We start from the raw sequence: 7,954 nt of genomic DNA, 5'->3' as shown, positions 1-7,954 counted from the left end.
CGCCTCTTTTTCGGTTGAATATTTAGTTACTTTTTTCGTAACTTACATGGTGCATTTGACAAGACAGAGCTGGCGTGCTGCGTCAGTCACTAACTCCGCTCCGGTCGGGGTTTTTTTTTTTTAACTCCATCTCTCTCCCTCTCACCCTCTCTATCTCTCTCAGACACACACACCTTAATCAACATTGTTTTGTTTAACTTTGTGTGGGGCAAAATGCCAAGAACGTTAAGAAAAAAATCTGTTTAATCAAATTAAAATTAAAAAATATACATAAAGTTGTGTCCGGTTCTAGCATTTCATATTTCCTAGTTCCTACTGCATGAGTTCAGATGTATTAATCCATGCACTTAAATATTAATGTTCTGATTTTATTGAAACACTTGTTCTGTAATAGTTCCTTTACTATTGTGATCAAAAATATTTAATCTCAATTCTGAGGCTGCTCTGTAAATAGTTTTCAAATAAACAATACACATATCAACTTCTGATCATTCCATATCAATTTCAGACTTAAATTAATATATTGATGTAAACCACACCCACTTCCGGTTAAACCACGCCCATTCCGAGTACAGATACAGATACAGATAATTTAGTTGGTTGAACAGATACAGATAGTGGTGTACTCGCTCATCCCTATTGCTTAGTATGAGGATTGCTGTAAAGTCACTGACACTAGTCAGTGACTTGATGCAATTTGCTGGGTTCCTTATAAAGGAAACATTTTTTCTGAGTGGCTTAATGAACTGGCCTGAATTGGAATATATTATATTATTTTGTGAAGTGCCTTGAGATGACTTGTCGTGATTGGTGCTATAGTAATAAAATTGAATTGAATTGAATGTACACAAGTAAATGTTACTTGATGTTCCTTTGCATTTATTACTCTTTTTTTTGGTAATTTTTTATGTATTTATTAAGTAATATTTATTATAATCTAGTTTATTTTAATCAACATATTTTACTATTTTAGTACAGGGATATTGCACCTCATAGTTAAATTTAATCTTTTTTCATATTTCCCAGAATTAGAGAAGTGTTAGAAAAAAATGGTAACCAGGTTGTAAGTGAATGGCAACTGTTTTCCCAATTCACTTTCATTTTTATGCTAAACTAAAGGAAATAAGATTGTTGTCAGATCAAGAGAATAACTGGGCTGGTTACAGTTCTTTTTTTTTTTTTTTTTTTTTTTACCGTGTCCTGTCTGGCTGTGAAGCAAGAAGAATTGATGTCTGAATGCTGGTAACAAGCCTTACCCCCAAATTCCACTACCTCCGCTCCGCTGCGCTCCGCACCGACACGAACGCCGGAGCAAAATCGGTCCCGTTGTAGTCAATCAGAGCAATTCCACTACTGCGGCCGTGCTCCGGCAATGCGGCGCCGTGTGCCGCCCTCTGTTCCGGCGTCCGGCAAAAATAGAATCGATCCTATTTTCGCCGGACGCCGGAGCACCTCCGCAGTCAATGGACAGAAATCACAATGGCCCAACAGGAAAAGGAGCAAGCACAATTTCCGTTTTTCACAATTAATCGATAAACAAAAGGCGTTTTTTGTTTCATATGCACAGGTTTAACAACTTTTAACAACTATCAATGGCGGCTGAAGTTTAAATGCACAAAAGTAAGCCATAAATACAGTTTCCACTATCAAAGTAGTCACACTTTGTTGATCCAAACACTGCTGATCTCTCAACACACATGATGGGCAGATTAAACAGCTCATGTCGATGCTTCTCCCACACAACGGGTGTTTGGATCTAACTTCCGCGTTTATTGCTCGGACTGTATCGCAAGATCTCGAAAATCTTGCGCATGCTTGTTTGCCCGCCTCAGGTCTCCACACCGGAGCGGAGCCGTTGTAGAGCGGGTACCAGTAAAAATTGAGTTCGGAAGCGAGCGGCTGCGGAGGGCGGGGGCGGAGCGGAGCGGAGCGGAGGTAGTGGAATTTGGGGGTTACAGATTTACTCTCAGGTGGAGCATCAAAGCATCTGCTTTTAATGTCACGCCTGATACTTAAAACTTTATTGTTATTGTTTTTGAATGCTTTGTAATTCCGACCAGACACGGAGACAGAGGTGAAAGAGAAAGGAAAAGAAAAGGGGGGGGGGGGTCCACAAAAATAAACAATAATGAAAAAAAGTCTGCTTCTAGACCTGCAGAAAAAGACACAAAAAAGCAAAAGGGCAAAAAAATGGGACACAACAACAATACAACAAGATCAAGCATTCACTGCGTCAACTTGATGAAGAAATATATAATCAACATTGCTTAACTGAAGAATCACGATAATAAATCACAGTGCATTAAGTGCCCACCATAGTCTTAAGACCTGTGTTTAACGTGCCCAAGCCCATACTTTTGAGAGCACCATGTGAGCACCTGTGTGTGTACACGCGCTTGCTTATGTAAGGTTTCTCTATAGGAGCGTCCAACAGAGAGTGTGAGGGACCACAGATCTGCCCCCCAAAGATGTGTAGGAGACGGGGGGAGTTCCAAGTCCCAGAGATCCAGGCGCTGCCCCAGAACACAGGAACCCCAAGGAGACTGCAACCAGAAAGGCCCCCGCCCCCCTCGAGAGGTAAAAATGATAAATGGCCTGTATTTGTTATAGCACCTTCTAGAGTCCTAGAACCCCCCAAGGTGCTTTACAACACAATCAGTCATTCACCCATTCACACACACATTCACACACTGGTGGGGATGAGTTACAATGTAGCCACAGCTGTCCTGGGGCGCACTGACAGAGGCAAGGCTGCCGAGCACTGGCGCCACCGGTCCCTCCGACCGGCACCAGCAGGCAATGTGGGTTAATTGTCTTGCCCAAGGACACAACGGTAGCGACAGACTGAGCGGGACTCGAACCTGCAACCTTCCGATTACGGGGCGAGCACTTAACTCCTGTGCCACTGTCGCCACGGAGGATCGTCCCGGGGGGCCACAACCAGCAGCCGGCAGAGTCCCGGGAGATATCAGTGGCAAGCCTACAGGCCCGCCTGAAGCCTCCCATCCCCTAGCCGGCCGAGCCCGGGACCCAGGGGCGACCAACCCCGCCGGGGACCCAGCAGAGCCCAGGGACCCAGACCCCACCAGGCAGCCACCGGGATTGATCAGGCAGATGCCAAAAATCTTAAACCCCCAGACCCGGTTGCCACGAACACTCAGGCAGACCAAGGCACAACCCCCCACACCAGGTTAGGCAGGGGGAGGGTGGGACGAAGATCTATATCATCAAAAGAAGTTCCAGGAGAGGGGAGGAGTCAAGGGCCCCACCTGACATATACAGTCATACACAAACACAGTCAAACACTCTCTCCCTCATGCTCGCACATGCACATACAACCCAAGACTTACAAAAATGCACGCTGGACACCCAATCATGCTCCCCATACACACCCTATTCACTCTGGTCCCGGTACTGCTGCACTGCTGCACATTGGGTACAACCATCACCGGTAACCAGAGTTTGACCCTTTCTGCTGGGGTGCTGATGAGCAGGCTCCCCTGCCCAACGCTTAGCACAGCAACCCACCACCCCAGACCCCAACCAGACAGCCAGATCTCCCTCCTAGCCTCCAGCCCCAGGAAGCCAAACGACAACAGAGGTGTGCTAAGACCCCTAGTCTCCCTCCGCCTGCTCCAATATAGTGTTGTGTGATCATGAGGTGTATTCCATGGCTGTGGTGAGCGGGCAGTGTGGGCATCATCTGACCTATGCCAGCTGATGCCACCGCACCACCCCACTTACACCCTCAGCCCTCGGTGTCTAAGTGCGGTTTAAAATTTGAAGTGGGCACCGGCACCCGGGAGGAGGCTGAGATATCCCCCTGCCAAATTCCGTTGAATGTGCTCACTCCCAAGGCTCTAAGTCTGTTTGTGTGGAATGTCGTCAGTGGAAGTGTATATGGTGCAAATAAAATTGGGGGGCAGTTTGCCACAGGAATGTGGAAATGGGGTCCATACCCGCACTCCCTGACTTGCCCATCCCCCAAGGTCCTATGTGTATGTTTGTGTGATGATGTGAGGGAATAGGAGGAGAGAAAATATGCGGGGATGGGGAGGAATGGCTGGTTGGGCTTAGCCCTCCAGGGAGCCAGCTCCCCTACTGGCCCCAATAGGCACCTCTGTTTTCAACTGCCACCCAGGGCATGGAGACCCCAGCCCATCCTGCCAGGGCCCAAAGCAGCAGCATTACAGAGCCTCACGGAGTCCGAGGGCACCAACCCAGCCCCACCCCAGCAGAATATCTATGTCCATCCCTCCAGGTAAGGTTGGGTCCTCCCCCTCCCCTGTGATGGAAAGGCAGAGGAGCCAAGGTCTGCCTGAGGCCCCCAAACCTGGGCCAGGCCCTGCTGCATGTTCCTACCTTCTTCCCAGCAGCATACATGTCAGGACCCGACTCCCAAGGCCCCGCCCAGATCCCCACACGGGGCCGGCCACCCCCAAACCCCGAGCCCCCAGGCCCCCACCCAGACCCGCCCAGGGGCAATGCAGCCGCCAGGCAGTGACCCGTGGTCGCCGCCAAGATCCCCAAGGGGCCCCACTCACAACCGCCAGTAGTCCACCCCCCGAGGCAACCCAAGCACCTCCAGAGGGGGGCAACGGTCCCTCAATCCCAGACACCCCCACTGAACCCACCTCGAGGGAACATCCGGATACTCCAAACTCACAAACCCACAAACCCCATCTTGAACATCCGATGACCTGTATAGTGTACTCTGTGTAGAATTTTGTACTGAATTAATTGTAAATTGGAGTGTCTGATCATTTTAAAAGTTTTTAAACAAGTTTGGGACCAGAAGTTCTGGTCAAAGCAGACTGATAGATCCACCTCCAAATTTTCAATAGGGATTGCTATTCTATCGTCTATTTTGGACAGTGTCTTATATACTTTAGACAGTAGTTTGGGGGGTTTGAGATTATAGAAGTCTAATACCCTTGGTGGTGTTTGTAATTCTTTTTTATTGAGCTTAAATTTTTGTTTGACTACAGATTTAATTTGGTGATATTCTAAAAAGCTATTCTTATCTTTTCCAAATTGGGAGACTATTCTATTAAATGGGATGAAGTCCAATCCTTCATATATGTGTTCCAGGTATAGGATTCCTTTATTTTTCCAGTCCGGAAGGTTCATCATTTTATTATTTTGCAAAATATCAGGATTATTCCAGATAGGTGTGCGTCTGCATGGTACTAGTGAAGACTCTGTCATTTTAAGATACTCCCACCATGCTGTCAGAGAGGTGCTGATACTAATACTTTTGAAGCCTTCATGTTTTCTTATGCTTAAGCTAATAAATGGTAAGTCTGAAAGCTCTATCGTATTGCAAAGTGTCTGTTCTATGTCTAACCAAGACTCATCTAGAGGGTTATCTTGCAACCATCTTGGTATATATTGCAGCCTGTTGGCTAAGAAATAATAATAAAAGTTGGGTAGATCCAGTCCTACTCTGTCTTTGGTCTTCTGAAGCGTTTTTAAGCTAATTCGTGGAGGTTTATCCTGCCAAAGGAATTTGGAAATTGAGGAGTCCAGAGATCTAAACCAGACAGCTGGTGGTTTGTTTGGGATAATTGAAAATAAGTAATTTATTCTGGGTAAGACCATCATTTTAATTGTAGCAACTCTCCCCATGAGTGATACTGGTAAGGATTTCCATCTTGCAAGATCATCTTCCACTTTCTTTAAAATTGGGATGTAGTTTAGTTTGGTTAGATCTGCTAACTTGGGAGAGACATTAATTCCCAGGTATGTGATATTCCCTGACTCCAATTGTGTATTAATTAAATTGACAAAAGAGAAATTAATTGGTAGAACTGTGGATTTTAACCAGTTTATAGAGTAATCTGAAACTTTTGAAAAAGAGTTTATCAGTTCTATTGAATGAGAGAGAGAGAGGATTGAGAATTCTGGAGAAACAGTAAAACATCATCTGCATAAAGACTGATCTTATGTTCTATTTTCTTACACTTTATCCCTTTAATACCTGTTGTTTGCCTAATTGCTGCTGCTAGTGGTTCAATGAAGATATCAAACAGTGAGGGGGAGAGTGGGCATCCCTGCCTGGTCCCCCTCTGAAGACAGAAGCTAGCTGATATTTGGTCGTTTGTCCTGACACGTTCAGTTGGCGAACTGTATAATGTTTGTAGCCAGTTTATGAAGAAGTTCCCAAAACCAAATTTTTGTAAAGCTGCAAATAAGAACTTCCAGTTAACTTGATCACCTCCCCATAATTCTGATGAGGAGGCAGCTTCCCACCTGTTGGGGTTATTAGGAGCGAACAATTAGTAAGCTTCAACTTACTTTTGGATTCTTCAATAAATTCTGTAAATATGTAAATATTTACTGATTTATTAATTAATTAAGATATTCTTAGATATACGGGGCACCATTCCCCTTTAACCGGGGAAAAATTGAATCCAAAACTCTTATCAGTCTTTCTTGAAATTCGTAGAATCCTTGGAGCAGAGACTTCTCTTCGACACAACAAAGCTACTGGAGACGAAAATCTGAATTTTATAACGTTTAATTAACAATTTGTCAAATGAATAAACAGTGGCATAAATGAATAATAACCATGTGATATAATAAAAGGATGTATATTCAAAATAATGTTCAAGGTGTTTTGTGTGTATGTATGTGTGTGTGTTTCTAAAATGGAGTCTGTATGCAAGATGGCTGACCCCTTTGTCTGGCTAAAGTGTGAGTGGCAGCTTGCACTTTAACTTCCAAGGCACTTAGAATCAGTAGTAACTTAACCTTAAATCACTCAAAACATTTCAAAGGATCATGAAACAACACAAAAGATTAATCACAAGTTAATATCCTTAGTTTATCAGCCTGGCCATGGCCGAAACATTTAAAGATACCAAACAATGATTAATAAGCAGTTTATTCTTTCAAAATGACCCGAAGGACGAATTGGGAGCGAAAGAGGAAAACACGAAGCTACTTTTTAAGGAATAGCGCGGTTTTATTGCTTATTCTGGACTATAGAGGAAACGGGAGAAGAAAAGGAGAGAGAGAAATGAGTTTTCTGATCACCAGATGAGCAGCAAGGCGTCCCCAGCTGTTTGATTTGACGGTTCTCCGTTTTCTCCGCAGTTTTCAGCGTCATCCGTCGGTTTAATGCTTTCTCCGTTGTTTGGCTCCACGAGTGTTTCTCCACGGGCTGGACACAAAGAGAACGAAGTTTCTTTTGTGCTGAGTTTGACAACTTACAGCGTCTCTGAGAGCTGAATGGAGCTCCGCTCGTTCCCAGTCAGGTCCCGATGGAGTTGAGTGGCTTCCAGCGGTTTCGTGGGCTCAACTTGGGCACTTAGAGCTTCCGCGTGCTCAAGTTGTCGGAGCGTTCGACAAGCGTGTCCTTATCGCCAGGTATCCTGGGCAAAAGAACGAGGTTTCTTTGTCTCTGCTGAAGATTTATGGTCTTAGTTCGCGGGAAAAGCTCCACGGCTTCCCGCACATGCGCAGAACGTGTTTCTGGTACTAGGCGGTGACATCACCCAATGCTTCCGTGTGCAAAGCATCATGGGAAATGAAGTTTCTTGGCGCTGATGTGATTATTTGCTTTTCAGAGCAATTTAAGCACAGTCATTTTGGAGAAAATCACTGCATAGTAATTTCCTCATGAGGTCAGACCCTCAACACACCTTTTCTGCCCGATTCGCGCGCTCGCATGATAGTGTCTCGCACTTCAGAGATTTGTTCCTCTCAGAGCCTGTACACTACAGAGACTCTTCCCTTGGGCAAGCGCTGTTGACCCAGCGTCTTTCACACTGGCTATGTGACACTGTTTCACTTGCTTACACATCATCAGGGCGGGATCTTCCTGAGACACTCAGGACTCACTCTGCCAGAGGTATTTCCTCTTCTGTGGGGCTCCACAGTGGTGTATCAGTGGAAGACATTTGTCATGCTGCTTCATGGGCTTCCCAATGTTCCTTTACTGGTTATTACT

The sequence above is a fragment of the Nothobranchius furzeri genome, chromosome 4 (genome assembly GCF_043380555.1).
Source record: "Nothobranchius furzeri strain GRZ-AD chromosome 4, NfurGRZ-RIMD1, whole genome shotgun sequence".
NCBI classification, from domain to species: Eukaryota; Metazoa; Chordata; class Actinopteri; order Cyprinodontiformes; family Nothobranchiidae; genus Nothobranchius; species Nothobranchius furzeri.
Note: the sequence above shows the minus strand (reverse complement) of the source record.